This window comes from Salmo trutta, chromosome 29, assembly GCF_901001165.1.
Source record: "Salmo trutta chromosome 29, fSalTru1.1, whole genome shotgun sequence".
NCBI lineage: Eukaryota > Metazoa > Chordata > Actinopteri > Salmoniformes > Salmonidae > Salmo > Salmo trutta.
In genome coordinates this window covers 13308728-13330458 of record NC_042985.1, presented here as the reverse complement: position 1 = coordinate 13330458, position 21731 = coordinate 13308728, and the positions used below count along the sequence as shown (strand labels likewise).

The following is a 21731-nucleotide window of genomic DNA, read 5'->3' as shown; positions in this document are numbered from 1 at the left end:
CAGAGACAGAGACAGAGAGGTAGATAGAGAGAGAGACAGAGACAGAGAGGTAGATAGAGAGACAGAGACAGAGACAGAGATGTAGATAGAGAGACAGAGACAGAGACAGAGAGGTAGATAGAGAGACAGAGACAGAGACAGAGAGGTAGATAGAGAGACAGAGAGGTAGATAGAGAGACAGAGACAGAGACAGAGAGGTAGATAGAGAGACAGAGACAGAGACAGAGAGGTAGATAGAGAGAGAGACAGAGACAGAGAGGTAGATAGAGAGACAGAGACAGAGAGGTAGATAGAGAGACAGAGACTGAGGTAGAGAGGTAGAGAGGTAGAGAGACAGAGACAGAAACAGAGATAGAGAGGTAGAGAGACAGAGACAGAGACAGAGGTAGAGAGGTAGATAGAGAGACAGAGACAGAGGTAGAGAGGTAGATAGAGAGACAGAGGTAGAGAGAGACACAAACAGAGGGAGATAGAGAGAGATAGAGAGAGAGGTAGAGAGAGAGACAGAGACAGAGACAGAGGTAGATAGAAAGAGAGGTAGAGAGAGGTAAATAGAGAGAGATAGAGAGAGAGGTAGATAGAGAGAGAGGTAGAGAGAGGTAGATAGAGAGAGAGGTAGAGAGAGGTAGATAGAGAGAGAGGTAGAGAGAGGTAGATAGAGAGAGAGGTAGAGAGAGGTAGATAGAGAGGTAGAGAGAGGTAGATAGAGAGAGACGTAGAGAGAGGTAGATAGAGAGAGAGGTAGATCATTTGGCCAAATTAAAAGGATGTAATGTGTTCTACTATGTAGTCTCTACTTTTATCCAATGTAAAAAACACAATTTCAAATTTTGCTACATAAGACTGACTTGAGGCGGTCGGTCACCTATCAGTCTTCTTTGATGTATATAAAGTGTAATATTGGGATGCAAACTGAAAATGTAATACATTTCAACTGTATATCTGACATATCACAGGTGTCTTCTTTTTTGAAAGCCCACAACTATGTGTGCGAGGTGTATACCTTTGTTTCAAAGTAGATGTGTTGAAGACTTCCATGAAACACTATGTGTGACCCTGATTTAGCCCACTGCAGTAAAAAGTTAAATTACATTTTAGTCATTTAGCAGACGCTCTTATCCAGAGCGACTTACAGTAGTGAATGCATACATTTCATACATTTTTTTGTACTGGCCCCCCGTGGGAATCGAACCCACAACCCTGGCGTTGCACACACCATGCTGGCGTTGCAAACACCATGCTCTACCAACTGAGCCACAGTAATTACAATTACGTTTCTGTACATCAGTGGTCACCAGCCGGTCGATCGTGATTGGTGCATGAGGCAGAAATAATGCAGGGCGACTTAAGTTTCGCCATCAGCTGGAAGATTGTGTCCCCTTTTCTCAGCGGAGGGAGAGAGAGAGAGAGCAGGGATGGTGAGTCGGGTGAGGCACTACTGCTCCCTCCCCTCAGACTGACCCTCAGATGTAGACCGTCAGTTCAGTAAAAAAAGCAAATTATTATGCCCACTCAGCTGTGCCTCACAAGTAATACAACAAATGATCTATTACCAGTGTGATCATATTCCATTTAAAATATATATCATTTATAAATGGTCTGAGAAGAACAACATTGGCAGGGCAATTCAAGTGTAGCCAATATGCAGTGATAAGGTATTGGGCCTATAGACTACTGCACAAACTTCATTGCTTCATAACTGTTTTTAATCGGTTAATGTTGCATAGGTTTACGTTTTTTAACTCATGTAAAAAAAAAAATCTGAGCTGTAGATCTCGGCTTGCATTTTGACTCAGAAAATGATCTTGAACTAAGTGAAGGTTGGTGACCACTGGAGTACATGCTGTAACAGAGCAGGACACTGGGGAGGAGGGGGGAGAAAGGGGGAGACAAGGGGAGGTGGGATGTATTCCCCAATCTGCAGCATGAATCAGTGTTTACTAATGAGAAAGGGGAAGTGTCCCTACAGCCCATGGATTATTGAGATTAGCAGAAAGCCCTCCTCCATCTCCCCACCCAGACAGGCACAGCGGCTGGCTTTACATCCCATCCCTACGGAGAACACTGGAATGAATCAGCTCATCACAGTCATTACAGAGGTGGAGAAGAGAAGCGAGGGAGAAGAGAGGGAGGGAGAGAGAGAGATAAAGAGAGGAAGAGGCATTGAAAGAGAGGCACAAAGGTTCCAGGGTAAAATTTACTGTTAATTTTTTCTTGTTTATTTCACTTTGGTTTATTGTCTATTTCACTTGCATTGACAATGTAAACATGTTTCCCATGCCAATAAAGTCCTTTGAATTGAATTGAAATTGAGAGAGAGAGAGCTATCCTAACATGGTAAATATCTGTGATGTCTTTGATGTGAACCAGCTGGTACGTCCTTGAAGACCACCTTCAGGACTGTTATTCTTATTCCCTCCTCAAAGATAACAATCTCTGACCATTCACACACCTTATAAAGACTCCAGCAACTGTAGCAGTTCTCAATGGTAGCTAATTTGAGTGAATTAAAGATGGCCAAACATGAGTGTGATGCAACAGAACAACCGACTGTAGGCAATTACATCACTTAATCTGTCCAAACATAGCATGAGCGAGATGTAGAGATACACAAAGAGATAGAGAGAGGGGGTTGTAGAAAGAAAGAGTGGAGAGAAGAAAGAGAGAGGGGATAGAGAGAGAGAAAGAGAGAGAGGATAGAGAGAGAGAGAGAGAGAGAGAGAGAGAGAGAGAGAGAGAGAGAGGAGAAAGAAAGACGGGAGAGAAGAAAGAGAGAGAAAGGGGGAAAGAGAGAGAGCGAGAGAGGGAGTAAGGACTGAGAGAGAAAGCAAGAGAGAGAGTGAAAGAGAGGGGAGTAAGAGGCAAGAGAGATCAGAGGAGACAGGGGGGAGAGAGAGGGAGGGAGAGCGAGAGGGAGAGAGGGAGAGAGGGAGGGAGAAGGAGAGAAAGGGAGAGAGAGAGAGAAGGGGAGAGAGAGAGGGAGACAGGGGAGAGAGAGGGGGAGAGGGAGAGGGAGAGAGAAGGAGGGAGATAGGGGAGAGAGAGGGGGAGAGGGAGAGAGAGAGGGAGAAAGTAGAGAGAGAGGTGTGTATGTCTAACTGTCAGCTCACATCATAAGCCCTCCAGTGAAGATAGAAGAGTTTTCCCTCAGGACATAATATCTGTGTGTGTGTGTGTGTGTGTGTGTGTGTGTGTGTGTGTGTGTGTGTGTGTGTGTGTGTGTGTGTGTGTGTGTGTGTGTGTGTGTGTGTGTGTGTGCGTGCTTGTGCAAGCGTGCATTATCATTTCTGTCTCTCCGGTCGTGACGTTGATTGGGAGTGTAATAGTGCTTCACCTCAGAAGGAGAATTACAGGAACACAGACATGTTGAGGACCGCAGGCACACACAGTCAACATAACAAACACTATGAGAAGCAACATGGCTAATGCATGCAATACATGTGTAGTATATGTTTGGAAAGCAGGACATGCGTGTGTGATCAGTGATGTAGAGATGCCTACAGTAGCTGAGTAAGATTTGGCTCTATTCACTGTACATCTGTAACCATGTGTAACCATGAGTAACCTTGTCTGAAACCTGAAGACTCATGTTAGCTCCCACAGCTAATACCTTTAGCTCAGTGGGTAATCGTTTTCTCAAGCTACAGGACAACCTTGGTTTGAAACTGGTTCTGTTAGACCAGCTGTAGTTTCGTAGTTATCCCTTTGTGGAACCCGGACAATCAATTTAAAACATTGTACTATTCTCATGAACGACAACCATACCTCCCTCCATTCATTCAGACAACCATACCTCCCTCCATTCAGTCAGACAACCATACCTCCCTCCATTCAGTCAGACAACCATACCTCTCTCCATTCATTCAGACAAACATACCTCCCTCCATTCAGTCAGACAACCATACCTCCCTCCATTCAGTCAGACAATAATACCCCCCTCCATTCAGTCAGACAACCATACCTCCCTCCATTCAGTCATGCAACCATATCTCCCTCCATTCAGTCAGACAACCATACCACCATCCATTCATTCAGACAACCATACCTCCCTCCATTCAGTCAGACAACAATACCTCCCCCCATTCAGTCAGACAACCATACCTCCATCCATTCAGTCAGACAACAATACCTCCCCCCATTCAGTCAGACAGCCATACCTCCCTCCATTCATTCAGACAACCATACCTCCCCCCATTCAGTCAGACAACCATACCTCCCTCCATTCAGTAAGACAACCATACCTCCCTCCATTCAGTCAGACAACCATACCTCTCCCCATTCAGTCAGACAACAATACCTCCCGCCATTCAGTCAGACAACCATACCACCCTCCATTCAGTCAGACAACCATACCTCCCCCCATTCAGTCAGACAACCATACCACCCTCCATTCATTCAGACAACCATACATCCCTCCATTCATTCAGACAACCATACATCCCTCCATTCGGTCAGACAACCATACATCCCTCCATTCAGTCAGACAACCATACCTCCATCCATTCAGTCTGACAACCATACCTCCATCCATTCAGTCTGACAACCATACCTCCCTACATTCAGTCAGACAACCATACATCCCTCCATTCAGTCAGACAACCATACCTCCATCCATTCAGTCAGACAACCATGGATGGAGGTATGGTCCCTCCATTCAGTCAGACAACCATACCTCCCTCCATTCATTCAGACAACCATACCACCCTCCATTCATTCAGACAACCGTATCTCCCTCCATTCATTCAATCAGACAACCATACCTCCCCCCATTCAGTCAGACAACTATACCACCCTCCATTCATTCAGACAACCATACATCCCTCCATTCAGTCAGATAACCATACCTCCCTCCATTCAGTCAGACAACCATACCTCCCTCCATTCAGTCAGACAACCATACCTCCCTCCATTCAGTCAGACAACCATACCACCCTCCATTCAGTCAGAAAACCATACCTCCCTCCATTCAGTCAGACAACCACACCTCCCTCCATTCAGTCAGACAACCATACCTCCTTCCATTCAGACAACAATACCTCCCTCCATTCAGTCAGAAAACCATACCTCCCTCCGTTCAGGCAGACAACCATACCTCCCCCCATTCAGTCAGACAACCACACCTCCCTCCATTCAGTCAGAAAACCATACCTCCCTCCATTCAGTCAGACAACCACACCTCCCTCAATTCAGTCAGAAAACCATACCTCCCTCCATTCAGTCAGACAACAATCCATCCCTCCTTTTAGTTAGACAACCATACCTCCCTCCATTCAGTCAAACAACAATCCATCCCTCCTTTTAGTCAGACAACCATACCTCCCTCCATCCATTCAATCAGACAACCATACCTCCCTCCATTCAGTCAGACAAGCATACCTCCCTCCATTCAGTCAGACAACCATACCTCCCTCCATTCAGTCAGACAACCTTACCTCCCTCAAATTAAAATCAAATGTATTTATATAGCCCTTCTTACATCAGCTGATATCTGAAAGTGCTGTACAGAAACACAGCCTAAAACCCCAAACAGCAAGCAATGCAGGTGTAGAAGCACGGTGGCTAGGAAAAACTCCCTAGAAAGGCCAAAACCTAGGAAGAAACCTAGAGAGGAACCAGGCTATGAGGGGTGGCCAGTCCTCTTCTGGCCGTGCCGGGTGGAGATTATAACAGCACATGGCCTAGATGTTCAAATGTTCATAAATGACCAGCATGGTCAAATAATAATAATCATAGTAGTTGTCGAGGGTGTAACAAGTCAGTAACACAAGAGTAAGTGACAGTTGGCTATTTTTATAGCCGATCTTTGAGAGTATCTCTACCGCTCCTGCTGTCTCTAGAGAGTTGAAAACAGCAGTTCTGGGACAGGTAGCACGTCCGGTGAATAGGTCAGGGTTCCAGCAGGTCTGGGACAGCAGGTCTGGGACAGGTAGCACGTCCAGTGAACAGGTCAGGGTTCCATAGCTGCGGGCAGAACAGTTGGAACTGGACCAATCAGTTAGAGAACCAAACATCCCTCAATTCAGACAGACAATCATACCTCCCTCCATTCAGTCAGACAACCATACCTCCCCCTATTCAGTCAAACATCCATACCTCCCTCCATTCACAGACAACTATGACTCCCTCCATTCAGTCAGACAACCATACCTCCCCCCATTCTGTCAGACAACCATTCCTCCCTCCACTCAGACAGACAACCATACCACCCTCCATTCAGTCAGACAACCATACCTCCCCCTATTCAGTCAAACATCCATACCTCCCTCCATTCACAGACAACTATAACTCCCTCCATTCTGTCAGACAACCATACCTCCCCCCATTCTGTCAGACAACCATTCCTCCCTCCACTCAGACAGACAACCACACCTCCCTCCATTCAGTCAGACAACCACACCTCCCTCCATTCAGTCAGACAACCATACCTCCCTCCATTCAGTCAGACAACCATACCTTCCCCCATTCAGTAAGACAACCATACCACCCTCCATTCAGTCAGACAACCATACCTCCCTCCATTCAGTCAGACAACCATACCTCCCTCCATTCACGGGCAACCATACCTCCCTCCATTCACGGGCAACCATACCTCCCTCCATTCAGTCAGACAGCCATACCACCCTCCATTCAGTCAGAAAACCATCCCTCCCTCCATTCAAGGACAACCATACCTCCCTCCATTCTGTCAGACAACCATACCTCCCTCCATTCAGTCAGACAACCACACCTCCCTCCATTCAGTCAGACAACCATACCACCCTCCATTCAGTCAGACAACCATACCTCCCTCCATTCAGTCAGACAACAATACCTCCCTCCATTCACTCCGACAACCATACCTCCCCCATTAAGTCAGACAACCATACCTCCCTCCATTCAGTCAGACAACCATACCTCCCTCCATTCAGTCTGACAACCATACCTCCCTCCATTCATTCAGACAACCATACCACCCTCCATTCAGTCAGACAACCATACCTCCCTCCATTCAGTCAGACAACCATACCTCCCTCCATTCCGTCAGACAACCATACCTCCCTCCATTCAGTCAGACAACCATACCTCCCTCCATTCAGTCAGACAACCATACCTCCCTCCATTCAGTCAGACAACCATACCTCCCTCCATTCCGTCAGACAACCATACCTCCCTCCATTCAGTCAGAAAACCATTCCTCCCTCCATTCAAGGACAACCATACCTCCCTCCATTCTGTCAGACAACCATACCTCCCTTGATTCGGTCAGACAACCATACCTCCATCCATTCAGTCAGACAACCATAACTCCCCCCATTCAGTCAGACAACCATACCTCCCCCCATTCAGTCAGACAACCATACCTCCTTCCATTCAGTCAGACAACCATACCTGCCTCTTTTCAGTCAGACAACCATACCTCCCTCCATTCAGTAAGACAACCATACCACCCCCCATTCAGTCAGACAACCATACCTCCCTCCATTCAGTCCGACAACCATACCTCCCTCCATTCAGTCAGACAACCAACTCTGGAGGAAATGACTGCCTCTGTTTCAGTATAGTGATGTAGCTCTGGAGGATATGACTGTCTCTGTTTCAGTATAGTGATGTAACTCTGGAGGAAATGACTGCCTCTGTTTCAGTATAGTGATGTAGCTCTGGAGGATATGACTGCCTCTGTTTCAGTTGTGTGATGTCGTTTTGGAGGATATGACTGTCTCTTTCAGTATAGTGATGTAGTTTTGGGGGATATGACTGTGTCTGTTTCAGTATAGTGATGTAGCTCTGGAGGATATGACTGTCTCTGTTTCAGTATAGTGATGTAGCTCTGGTGGATATGACTGTCTCTGTTTCAGTATAGTGATGTAGCTCTGGTGGAAAGGACTGTCTCTGTTTCAGTATAGTGATGTAGCTCTGGAGGATATGACTGTCTCTGTTTCAGTATAGTGATGCAACTCTGGAGGATATGACTGTCTCTTTCAGTATAGTGATGTAGTTTTGGGGGATATGACTGTCTCTGTTTCAGTATAGTGGTGTAGCTCTGGAGGATATGACTGCCTCTGTTTCAGTATAGTGATGTAACTCTGGAGGATATGACTGTCTCTGTTTCAGTATAGTGATGTAGTTTTGGAGGATATGACTGCCTCTTTCAGTATAGTGATGTAGTTTTGGGGGATATGACTATCTCTGTTTCAGTATAGTGGTGTAGCTCTGGAGGATATGACTGTCTCTGTTTCAGTATAGTGGTGTAGCTCTGGTGGAAAGGACTGTCTCTGTTTCAGTATAGTGATGTAGCTCTGGAGGATATGACTGTCTCTTTCAGTATAGTGATGTAGTTTTGGGGGATATGACTGTCTCTCAGTATAGTGGTGTAGCTCTGGAGGATATGACTGTCTCTGTTTCAGTATAGTGATGTAACTCTGGAGGATATGACTGTCTCTGTTTCAGTATAGTGATGTAGCTCTGGAGGATATGACTGTCTCTGTTTCAGTATAGTGATGTAGCTCTGGAGGATATGACTGTCTCTGTTTCAGTATAGTGATGTAGCTCTGGAGGATATGACTGTCTCTGTTTCAGTATAGTGATGTAACTCTGGAGGATATGACTGTCTCTGTTTCAGTATAGTGATGTAGCTCTGGAGGATATGACTGTCTCTGTTTCAGTATAGTGATGTAACTCTGGAGGATATGACTGTCTCTGTTTCAGTATAGTGATGTAGCTCTGGTGGAAAGGACTGTCTCTGTTTCAGTATAGTGATGTAACTCTGGAGGATATGACTGTCTCTGTTTCAGTATAGTGATGTAGCTCTGGAGGATATGACTGTCTCTGTTTCAGTATAGTGATGTAGCTCTGGAGGATATGACTGTCTCTGTTTCAGTATAGTGATGTAGCTCTGGAGGATATGAGTGGAAAATAAGCTAAGCACAGGCAAACTCCAAGAAGAAAACCTGGTTCAGTCTGCTTTCCAACAGACACTGGGAGACAAATTCACCTTTCAGACAAGACCTTTCACCTGTCAGACAATAACCTAAAACACAAAAATATACTAGAGTTGCTTACCAATACGACATTGAATGTTCCTGAGTGGCCTAGTTGATGTTTTGACTTAAAACTATTTGAAAATCTATGGCAAGACTTGATAATGGTTGTCTAGCAATGATCAATAACCAACTTGACAGAGCTTGAATAATTTTTTTAAGAATAATGTGCAAATAATGTACAATCCAGATGAGCAAAACTCTTAGAGACTTACTCAGAAAGACTCACAGCTGTGATCGATGCCAAAGGTGATGCTAATATGTATTGACTCAGGGGGTTGAATACTTATCTAATCAAGATATATTACTGTTTTATATTTCATAAAAGCTGTAGCCAACTAGCTAGAATATTTTCTTCCGCTTTTGAAATCACAGTATCACACCCTGACCTGAGAGAGACGGTTTATTTCTCTATTTTGTTAGGTCAGGGTGTGGGGTGGGCATTCTATGTTTTGTATTTCTTTGTTTTGGGCCGAGTATGGTTCCTGATCAGAGGCAGCTGTCTATCATTGTCTTTGATTAGGAATCATAGTTAGGCAGCCTTTTCCCATCTGTATTTGTGGGTAGTTGTTTTCTGTTTTGTTATATGTGACCTGACAGAACTGTTGGCTTTCCTTTTGTTTCTTTGTTCTAGTGTTCTCAGCATTAAATTAATTATGAACACTTACCATGCTGCGCTTTGGTCCCCTTCCTCTAACGGCAGCTGTAACACAGAGTATTTTGTGTAGATCATTGACAAAAAATGACAATAAAATCCTATTTAATCCACACAACAAAATTTGGAAAAAGTAAAAGGGGTGTGAATTCTTTCTGAAGGCACTGAGGACACAGAGGTTTGGACCTTGGTAAAGTTTACTACAAGCAAGATTCAGAGCATAGCGCGGTGTTGCAATTTCATTTATCGTCACAATACATATTTTCCGGCATTCAACATACATTTTTCTGCCTGAAAATTGAGACGCGCTGTACAATGGAGTGAGGGCAGTGTTGTCGCCTGGTACCTTGATCTGATCTACAGATAAGCTGTATAGACTATTCATCAAAGTAGCCTATTTTGCATTGATAACCAAATATAATCTCAGCAACTGTTCAAACAGTAAACCAAACAACAAGAATCTACCCAAAAAAGGGTATTTTGTTTAAAAATACTATTGTGAAATGGTAGAACCTGCTGTAGCCAACTAGCTAGCCATGTGACTTTTTTTTCTCTGTGACCAAAACATGATGTTCTATTTTAGCTGATATGGGAATGAATACACAAGCAGCATATCAAACTGGGATAATGTTTTATGTTTCACCGGCAAGTATAAGGATATTTGCCAGGGCATATTTTTTTATTATGAATCTGATTATTTCACATGGAGATGTGGGAATCTAAAAAGGCTTGCTAGCCTGCTATATTGTCACGTCCTGACCATAGTAAGATGTGATTTTCTATGGTAGAGTAGGTAAGGGCGTGACAGGGGGTGTTTTGTGTTTGTCTATGTTTTCTATTTATATGTCCTTAGATTCTAGTTTTTGTATTTCTATGTTGGCTTGTTTGGGATGATCTCCAATTGGAGGCAGCTGGTCCTCGTTGTCTCTAATTGGAGATCATATTTAAGTAAGGGTTTTTCTTCCTGGGTTTTTGTGGGTGATTATATTTTGAGTAGTGTTTGTTTCTCTCTGCGTCACGGTTTGTTGTTTTTGTCAATTCAGTTGTTTATGTTTTTGCAAAGTTTCACAGATTTAATAAAATGTGGAACTACAACCACGCTGCACTTTGGTCTGATCCTTTAGACAAGTGTGACATATATGTTGTTTTTAAACTTTTATATGTGTTATATGTGACTCACTGATGGTCATTCAATTAATCCATGTCACAATCTCAATGTCAGTAAAAAAATATATATTGGTAAATTAGTCTAGTTAGTCTAGCCAGCTATCTGAACATTTATGGCCGAATTATCGACTGGGCACGCAGGGCACGTGTCCAGGAGCCCTGACCTACAAGGGGCCCCCGTTGATTTTGTTAGTCACTCTCACTCTGATATCATATTAACATGGCATAGGTCATAGCAAAATGCTTGCTTTTAAAATTGCAAACATTTATCCCCTCCCCGTGGCAAAATACACTGAGTGTCCAGAACATTAGGAACACCTGCTCTTTCCATGACATAAACTGACCAGGTGAATACAGGTGAAAGCTATGATCCCTTATTGACGTCACCTGCTAAATCCACTTCAATCAGTGTAGATGAAGGGGAGGAGACAGGTTGAAGAAGGAGTTTTAAGCCTTGAGACAATTGAGACATTGTGTATGTGCCATTCAGAGGGTGAATGGGCAAGACAAAATATTTAAGTGCCTTTGAACGAGGTATGGTAGTAAGTGCCAGTGTGTCAAAAACTGCAACACTGCTGGGTTTTTCACGGTAAACAGTTTCTTGTGTGTATCAAGAATGGTCCACCACCCAAAGGACATCCAGCCAACTTGACACAACTGTGGGGACAATTGGACTCAACATGGGCCAGTATCCCTGTGGAACGCTTTCGACACCTTGTAGTCCATGCCTTGACAAATTGAGGCAAAAGGGGTGCAACTCAATATTAGGAAGGTGTTCCTAATTTTTTGTAAACACAGGGTAGGTAGAATTGCAGGAAATTATCTGTAAAACTGCAACAAAAACAGTTCTGTAAAGTATACACATTTGTTTACCTTTTGTTAATAAAATATTTGTTCTGCTAACAGATCCCTTTGTACGTATTAAATGATCGTTTTTAATCCCGGTGCTGAGTTAATGTGAGTGAATGTGTAGCGGCTAATTGTATAGCAAATAGGCTATGTGTCTGTAGGTCAACTGAGGTGACTGAAGCTACAGGAAGCAGTGTGATAATGGCTGGGCTCATTGTTGCTTGTTTTTGCTGTTCTCCAAATAGCATTTAAAAAAGTTAAAACTGTATATAAATGCAGTACCTCAATAAAACTCAGACCCTGGCTATGGCCCTGGAGACAGCGTTGGGAAGAGAGAGCGATGAAAGAGAGAGAGAGAGTTGTGAGAGGAATAGAGAGGGGACAGAAAGAGGACAGAGAGAGGAGAGACACACCTTTTCAAATCCGACCCCACACAGGGAGGTAATACTTTCTGTAAATACCAGGAACCTGAGGAGAGAAACACAGGCACACACACGCTTGACAGGGAGACAAAGTCATTCTATCAACTGCTGCAGACCAGTCAGTCAGGAGGCAATTAACCCTCCTTAGCTAATACGCACGCACGCACGCACGCACGCACGCACGCACGCACGCACGCACGCACGCACGCACGCACGCACGCACGCACGCACGCACACACACACACACACACACACACACACACACACACACACACACACACACACACACACACACACACACACACACACACATATAAAAAACTCCCCCGCAGCTAGCTAGAGAGAGATGCTGCCAATGATGTGCAGGGACACAAGGAGGCAGACTGACAGACGGACGTCATTCAATGACACACACCCCCACAAAAGCAAGCACACACACACACAGTCCAAGACAGAAACAAACCCCCAGATAACCAACATCAACCATGCATGGACTGTCACTATCACCCTAAACACAACCATAATCTGCCGTAGTGTAATGTCTTCGTAGATGAAGTGGATCAGGGGTGAAGAGTGTTTCTCTCTCAGTGAGAATAGCTATATAATGAGTCAAACATTACCTATAGGACAGGACATCCTATCATTATTATCTATTTATTCACTTATCCTTTCTCTTCAGGTGATCCAGTAGAGATTAAACATCAGCAGCACTAAATGAGGATTATACATTTAATGTAATTCATGTAAATGTAGTGCTGAGTTGAGACTAATGAGTGTCGGCATAGGGACAGGGGAGAGAGTAAATATTTACATTATGAACACACACAAAGCTGGGAATCTATTAGCACTCTGTCTGTCTGTCTGTCTGTCTGTCTGTCTGTCTGTCTGTCTGTCTGTCTGTCTGTCTGTCTGTCTGTCTGTCTGCCTGCCTGCCTGCCTGCCTGCCTGCCTGCCTGCCTGCCTGTCTGTCTGTCTGTCTGTCTGTCTGTCTGTCTGTCTGTCTGTCTGTCTGTCTGTCTGTCTGTCTGTCTGTCTGTCTGTCTGTCTGTCTGTGTGGCCAAGTAATTAATGAGGTATCTACCTGGGGACTCACAGAACACACACACACACCTCTAATTCAAGGAGAACCAAGGTTAAGGTTAGTGTGTGTGTGAGCCACTCTAGTCATGTACTGCTATCATGTCAGATATCAACAATCTCACCACAATATCTAGAGATCAGTATCAGTATACACAGTATCACAGGCCCTGCATAAAAATAATATTGTCTACCTGACGCACAGCCAGCACGCTTTGTGGCTAATACCTCTGACAATACCCCCACATGATTACTATTGAACACACACAAACACGCATCACCTCAGCTCCCGGCCGTATCTCTCTAGGGCCTTCTGATTAGAGAGGAGAGGAGAGGAGAGGAGAAGAGAGGAGAGGAGAAGAGAAGAGAGGAGAGGAGAGGAGAGGAGAGGAGAGGAGAGGAGAGGAGAGGAGAGGAGAGGAGAGGAGAGGAGAGGAGAGGAGAGGAGAGGAGAGGAGGAAGCGCATATTCCCAAACAGCAGTGTTCTACAGGAGAATAGAAATGTGGGCATGTCTCTATGCAAACTAACACAAAGGACAGGGCAGAACCAAGTGACCTGCATGAATACAACATGCTGCTGTCAACAGAGAGAGAGAGAGAGAGAGAGAGAGAGAGAGAGAGAAGGGGGGGCCTGTTTTTTATGTTAAAAATACCTTGAATGGCCCAATAATGTATTTTTACACCACTTTAGTACACTCTTCACTTCATTGTAACAGAAGCAGAGAGGATATGAAAGAGGGATACAGGAGTTAAAGAAAGAGATGCTGAGCTGAGTAATTAAGATCCTAGAGGAGGGAGATGTGGAGATTTAACCCGTCCTAACGCTGACTAGCTGTCCTTCCCCATCTATCGTTCAGACTCAACACACTGATACACACAGGCCTGGACCAGATGGTACGATACACTCACACCACATGGTTAACAGAAACACACACACACACACACACACAGCCTCTTTAAGGTGCTAGCCGAGTCAGTGCTGTTGGATCAAAGTGTGTCTAGACACCATGCGGACCACGGCTGGTTAGTTTCAACGCCAGGCTGCCTAATGCATAATTACCACAGACCTGGCACCTGGCGGACCAGAGGTCGCTGGGTCCCTTCGATCGGCTCATAGCCTCATACACACACCTGAGTTTGGTGTCGATTAGGCCAGCACCGGTCAGGCTGGCATCACCTGACTATCCTTGTCCACTCAGCACAATGGCCAGAGTACAGCAGCCTCATTACACACAATGTGTGTGTGTGTCCTCTCAGTACATTGGCCAGGGGACAGCGGTCTCATTATACAGCCAATCAGTCACTCCAGCTCCGATGCAGGAAGGGAGAGGTGAATGATGGGTAATAAAGGTGTTCTAGAATGTTACAGAGGACGTGTGGGGCGAGCGAGGGTAAACCCGGGGATATAGTGCTAAGGAAAAGGTGGGAAAACTGACATGATGAACAGTGATTACAGAAACACTGATGCTAACTAACAATGTTGCCGTATGTGAGTAAAGCTAGACATTTTTAAATGGTATTTGAGTGTGCTAACACAACAGTACATCACTGGATAAAACAGGATGAAACACTGTCTTTCAGAAGTTGACTATTAAAATGTAACCAGTCTCGCAAAGACACTAGGGCCAGTAACCGAAAGGTCGCTAGTTTGAATCCCTGAGTCGACAAGGTGAAGAAATCTGCTGATATGCCCTTGAGGAAAGCACTTAATCCTAATTCTTCCAGGGTCTGATAATGGCAGACCCTGGCCGTGACCCTACTCTCCGAGGGTGTCTCGGGGAGAGTGGGATATGAAATAAACACATTTCCAATTCACACATGCTTATTAATTATACACTGCTCAAAAAAATAAAGGGAACACTTAAACAACACAATATAAATCCAAGTCAATCACACTTCTGTGAAATCAAACTGTCCACTTAGGAAGCAACACTGATTGACAATAAATTTCACATGCTGTTGTGCAAATGGAATAGACAACAGGTGGAAATTATAGGCAATAAGCAAGACACCCCCAATAAAGGAGTGGTTCTGCAGGTGGGGACCACAGACCACTTCTCAGTTCCTATGCTTCCTGGCTGATGTTTTGGTCATTTTTGAATGCTGGCGGTGCTTTCACTCTAGTGGTAGCATGAGACAGAGTCTACAACCCACACAAGTGGCTCAGGTAGTGCAGCTCATCCAGGATGGCACATCAATGCGAGCTGTGGCAAGAAGGTTTGCTGTATCTGTTAGCGTAGTGTCCAGAGCATGGAGGCGCTACCAGGAGACAGGCCAGTACATCAGGAGACGTGGAGGAGGCCGTAGGAGGGCAACAACCCAGCAGCAGGACCGCTACCACCGCCTTTGTGCAAGGAGGAGCAGGAGAAGCACTGCCAGAGCCCTGCAAAATGACCTCCAGCAGGCCACAAATGTGCATGTGTCTGCTCAAACGGTCAGAAACAGACTCCATGAGGGTGGTATGAGGGCCCGACGTCCACAGGTGGGGGTTGTGCTTACAGCCCAACACCGTGCAGGACGTTTGGCATTTGCCAGAGAACACCAAGATTGGCAAATTCGCCACTGGCGCCCTGTGCTCTTCACAGATAAAAGCAGGTTCACACTGAGCACGTGACAGACATGACAGAGTCTGGAGACGCCGTGGAAAACGTTCTGCTGCCTGCAACATCCTCCAGCATGACCGGTTTGGCAGTGGGTCAGTCATGGTGTGGGGTGGCATTTCTTTGGGGGGGCGCACAGCCCTCCATGTGCTCGCCAGAGGTAGCCTGACTGCCATTAGGTACCGAGATGAGATCCTCAGACCCCTTGTGAGACCATATGCTGGTGCGGTTGGCCCTGGGTTCCTCCTAATGCAAGACAATGCTAGACCTCATGTGGCTGGAGTGTGTCAGCAGTTCCTGCAAGAGGAAGGCATTGATGCTATGGACTGGCCCGCCCGTTCCCCAGATCTGAATCCAATTGAGCACATCTGGGACATCATGTCTCTAAATTGGATTTCCATTGATTATTTTTGTGTGATTTTGTTGTCAGCACATTCAACTATGTAAAGAAAAAATATTTAATAAGATTATTTCTTTCATTCCGATCTAGGATGTGTTGTTTAAGTGTTCCCTTTATTTTTTTGAGCAGTATATGTGTGAAATAGGACAAAAATAAGCACCCACCAAATTATTATTATTATATTTTTGGACTGATTGACTGCTGGCTAGCAGGTAAATTGGTTTCACCATCTTGGCTATGTTTTGTATCTCCCTTCCTGGCCGGCTGTATTAGTTCCTATGATAGGTGAGCCACAGTGGGTTTCAGACAAATGTCACTCCCTTGCAGGTCCCTATAATTGTATTTTTCAAAATGTCACAGAAGTTGTCACAGTTTTTAATTTATCATCGACATTTCATGACATTTTGTAGAGACCTAAAAAAATATATAAAAAAGTTTTGCAGGTACATTTTCTTTTTCTACAGAGGAATTTCGTGGACAACTAAGAACATTTCAGACAACCTTTCCTTCCCAGAGACGTTAGACTGAGGATCGAGCATCCTCCACCTTTCCTTCCATACTCCAGAGACGTTAGACTGAGGATCGAGCATCCACCACCTTTCCTTCTATACTCCAGAGACGTTAGACTGAGGATCGAGCATCCACCACCTGTCCTTCCATACTCCAGAGACGTTAGACTGAGGATCGAGCATCCACCACCTTTCCTTCCATACTCCAGAGATGTTAGACTGAGGATCGAGCATCCACCACCTTTCCTTCCATACTCCAGAGACGTTAGACTGAGGATCGAGCATCCACCACCTTTCCTTCTATACTCCAGAGACGTTAGACTGAGGATCGAGCATCCACCACCTTTCCTTCCATACTCCAGAGACGTTAGACTGAGGATCGAGCATCCACCACACCTCTCTGTCATCACCCTGATATTAGTGTTAAGTTGCGTCCCAAATGGCACCCTATTCCCTACCTATTCCCTGCACTACTTTTGACCAGAGTGTGTTGTGTGCAGAAGGCAACGAGGCAAGATTGCTGAGCAGAAGATGGCAGATCTGCCACTTTAAAGGATCATGCCAGACATCCCACCATTTACCAAGGTCCTATATAAATCAAAAAGGGAAGAGGAAATGTAAAAAACAAACAAAAAAAACAAGATCTGGTAATGGGACTAACTTCATTGGTACTGAGAGAGACCTTAGAGAAGCTCTATCTGCTTTAAACCAAGGCAAGATCCAAGATGCTCTACCTCAGGAAGAAATACAATAGAGTTTCAATCCCCCTGGGCCGTCCCACCACGGAGGAGTCTGGGAAAGGCTTATTGGGATGATTGGCCAGGTGCTCCATTCTGTCCTGAAACAACAGACCCAAGATGAGGAGGGATTGCACACCGTGCTGTGTGAAGTAGAGGCCATTCTAAACAGCTGCCCAATCACCATGGTAACCAATGACCCCCTGGATCAAGAAGCCCTCACCCCAAATCACATTTCACTGTTAATGTCGAAAAAACAGATCTGTACATCAGACGATGTTGGAAACAATTCCAGTACATGGCAGACTAATTTTGGAAGAGATGGACAGAGGAGTCCTGATGCGAAAGTGGGGCAAAGTGAAACGCTGCTTCCGTGAAGGAGAGATGTGTTCCTGCTGGTGGACCCCATAGCACCACGAAGTGCATGGATACTTGGAAAAGTTATTGAGACCAAGCCTGACTCCAGAGGGTTAGTATCTGCAGTACACCTGAAGACAAGTACCCACATTATGGAAAGGCCAATATCCAAGATCTGCCTACTGCAAGAAGGTACAGTCTAAGAGTAAGGCACTTTCAAGTTAAGTAAAGAATTGTTCTGATTTTACACCAAATATAATTGGGGCTGGTGTGTATCAACCCCTGGACATTGGATTTGTATGAGTCAAGACTAACACGTCACCACTGCCTTACTGTGGCTAAAGGATTAGGATGGAAATTGTATTGGGGCAATTATATTGGACAATTTAGCCAGTACAGGCTATATATGTAATAGTGTACCATTGAATGTTGACATAGTCTGTGTTAGTTATTGCTCCAGCCAGCAGTAACACTGGTCTGTGGAAGTTCTAAAGCCAGTCAGATCCCTCATCAAACAAACCGCTTGTCCCTCCTCAGATCTATAGGCCTCTTATTGACCTACCACTGACTGGCCTCCAGCCTGCAATACAACAGGGGATTGAGGGGGCTAAAGGTGTCAGCATGCTTCAGTTTAGCTGGCAGCTAGCCGTAGTTGGCCAGGCCAACCGAACGATTGTGCTCGCATACTCCCTTAAAAGACCTTAGTTTGAAAAACAAGAAAAAAGTGGCAATAGTAAGTACTGTTTGTCAATTTTGAGACGCCGTAGCCACTTCCTCAAAACAGTCAGAATTAATCTAAGATAACTCAAGAAATCTGTCATTAATTTTGATGTTTTTGCCGAGGAGATCTTAGTCTCGCAATTTTACATCTAACTAAGATGTTTGGTGCAAACGAGTCGTCTGTCGTCGAATGACAACAAAGACTTGAAGAATCTCTACTGTTGACCAATCACCAACAAATGGGCGTAGAGTAGACTTTGGCTACCGGCTTGTCTAAGTCCAAAACCAACAAAAATGGCACAAAATGTCGTCATAATATATGCACGACTCTTCCGAACTGTTTGGGCAGGGAAGCATGTGGACACCTTAAGGGTTAGGGTGTAGGTTTAGGATTGAAAGGGGGGGTAGAGGGGTTAGTAGAGGTTGAGAGTTGATGGGGGTAGAAGGGGTTGGGGGGGGCTAGTTGAGAAAGCTGAAGTTTGAGGAGAAAGGGGGGTAGATTGAGAGTCCCCCAACTCTTATTTCCCAGTGTAGAGTGATGAAAGCTGTTCCCAGCCAGGCTGAATAGAAGCGAACAGGTCCCACAAAGACTGATGGACCATTACTGAGTCTATACTCTGAGGCCTCAGGACTCCTGGTCTTAATAGAAAAGAACATTGTCTTGGTTTTTAGCAGACCACAGTTTGACTTGTGAGGGCCACAATACAACGGATGTGTGTTATTGTTGTCGGGGCAAATCAAATGGATAAATCAAGGGTTAAAATGGAAGGGAAATCTTTCAAAGTTTGTGATTTTTCATGACATCTCTTTTCACACTGTCTATTCAGAGAGAGAACCGTGAACCTGGCAAATATATGTAGTGTTGAAACATTGCAGCTATCACAAGCTGAATAATATAACTTAAAGAACATAACTTTGTTTCTTTTCAAACTGGCTGCTGTGGAGCAATGTGAGAGGACAGAGTCGTGCCCTTGAGCCTTTTAGAAAAACAGCCCGTTGTTATAGAAACACCCATGGTGGTTGTGTAGCTAACCGTTGTTATAGAAACACCCCTGTAGCTAAATATTTGTTGTTAATTTCCTTCCAGGTCGTGTGAGAGCATCAGTCTGCGTCGAAGGTGAGAGGGGTGAGTACCCGGGTCGACATCTTCCTCATCTTTCACAGAACTCTGCTTCTAAAAGACTGAAAAAAACTCCCTGTTGCTAGTATCACAGCCGCTAGCCTGCTAGCACATTAGCCTCCACTCAGACCTCATACACAGACTCTACCTACTGCTCGCAAAATGACTAGTACCTTGCTAGCAACATCACCGCTAGTCTGTTAGCCTGCTAGCACGTTAGCTTTCTTCTTAGATCACACAACATAGCAGTGCTAGGCTAGAGGAGTACTGGACTACTGCATAGAGTTTGGCAAACTGTTGGAAATGAGCTTTCCATGACAATAATGTTCTGATTTGCATTCTCAGTGGGATGTAGCCTAATTACATCGGAACTCTCTTTGCCAAAATGGCGCCCATTCAAACTCTAAATCTCAAACCTAGTTGAGCTAAATCTGTATCTATAGCTCTGCAGGGAGAAGCTGGAACTTTGAGCTGTAGAGAGGATAGGATCACACAGACCGACTCCTCTCTCTGAGTCTCTCTGAATCTCTAGGCATGTCTCTGTCTGTGGTAGCATCCCAAATGGCACCTTATTCCATGGGCCCTGGTCAAAAGAAGTGCGCTATATAGGGTATAGGGGGCAATTTGGGATGCAACCTATGCGTCTCTGGCCTATTTTCTCCTACTAGCTCGAGCCAACAGATTCTCATTTATCTCTGCCCACACTTCCATCCTACTTATCTCCCCAGCAGCTGAAGGTCTGGGGGTTTCCGGGGGTTTTGTATTCCGTCTAAAAGTACGTTTAATCCCTTCATTAGCCTGGGAACGGTTGGCCACCCCTGTCATGTGACCAGGCTCTTTGTGTCCCCTCTGTAGGTATAGAGATGGTCTGCTTCCCAAATGGCACCCTATCCCCTATATAGTGCAATAGTTTTGAGCAGGGCCCGCTGGGTGTAGTAGTGCACTATATATGGAATAGGGTGCCATTTGGGACGCACATGGTTTATGTCTAGAACTGTTGAAATTGACTTGAGAGAGGTGCTGGAGTTTCTCCCAGGAGTTCACAGTGCCTCCAGGAAGGCCTATTAGGTTCACGGAATATCAACTAGCTAGATAGAGAAATATCATCAGGAAAACAGCAATATCAACTAGCTAGATAGAGAAATATCATCAGGAATACAGCAATATCAACTAGCTAGATAGAGAAATATCATCAGGAATACAGCAATATCAACTAGCTAGATAGAGAAATATCATCAGGAATACAGCGATATCAACTAGCTAGATAGAGAAATATCATCAGGAATACAGCAACATCAACTAGCTAGATAGAGAAAGACTTCTGGATGGTAACTTTATTGCAAGAGCAATGCAAGGTGTAAACCCACATTGCAGCGTCAGAGTAATGCATTCCAAAGTGGTGAAATGTCTCTGTGAGTGGATTATTACACTTTGCCTTAACACAGATAGAAGATAAGTGGAAGCATACACAGGCACACTGCATCAGTAGTCCTAGGTCAGATCCCTCAAACACACACACACAGAACCCAATTAGCTAGGGCAGTAGTTCCATTAGTAGTTCCATGAAGAGCCTAGTCAGTCTGTCACGTGATCAGGGAACGGGCCTTCTCTCTGCCACTGTGGCAAGACTCATTATTACACACTACCAACTATACACACACACACACACATGCTATCAAATACACACACCACCATTTACACACATAATACCATCGCCACACACAGAGAGACACACACTCTCACATAAATACACACACACAAACCACAACTTACAAATAACCCACAGAAGAACTCTAAAAGCTAGTTTTTGGTTTTACATAAAAATTTGAGTGAAAGGCCAACAGAGAGAGAGAAAGAAAGTGAGCAAACCAATAGAGGGAACAAGAACGAGAGAGAGAAAGGAGAGAGAGCACGAGAGAGAGAGAAAGAGAGGGCGAGGGAGACAGAGAAAGAGAGGGCGAGGGCGAGGGAGACAGAGAAAGAGAGGGCGAGGGTGACAGAGAAAGAGAGGGCGAGGGAGACAGAGAAAGAGAGGGCGAGGGAGACAGAGAAAGAGAGGGCGAGGGAGACAGAGAAAGATAGGGCGTGGGCGAGGGAGAC

General features: G+C 44.9%; 1 long non-coding RNA gene across 1 annotated transcript in view; it reads left to right on the top strand.

Annotated features, from left to right (window-relative positions):
* LOC115166956 (uncharacterized) overlaps positions 1–19678 on the top strand; it is a 118750-nt gene extending 99072 nt beyond the window's left edge. The window contains exon 3 of the long non-coding RNA XR_003870398.1: positions 19599–19678. This is a non-coding gene — a long non-coding RNA (uncharacterized LOC115166956). The remainder of the gene's footprint in view (positions 1–19598) is intronic.
* The last annotated feature ends 2053 nt before the right edge of the window (positions 19679–21731 follow it).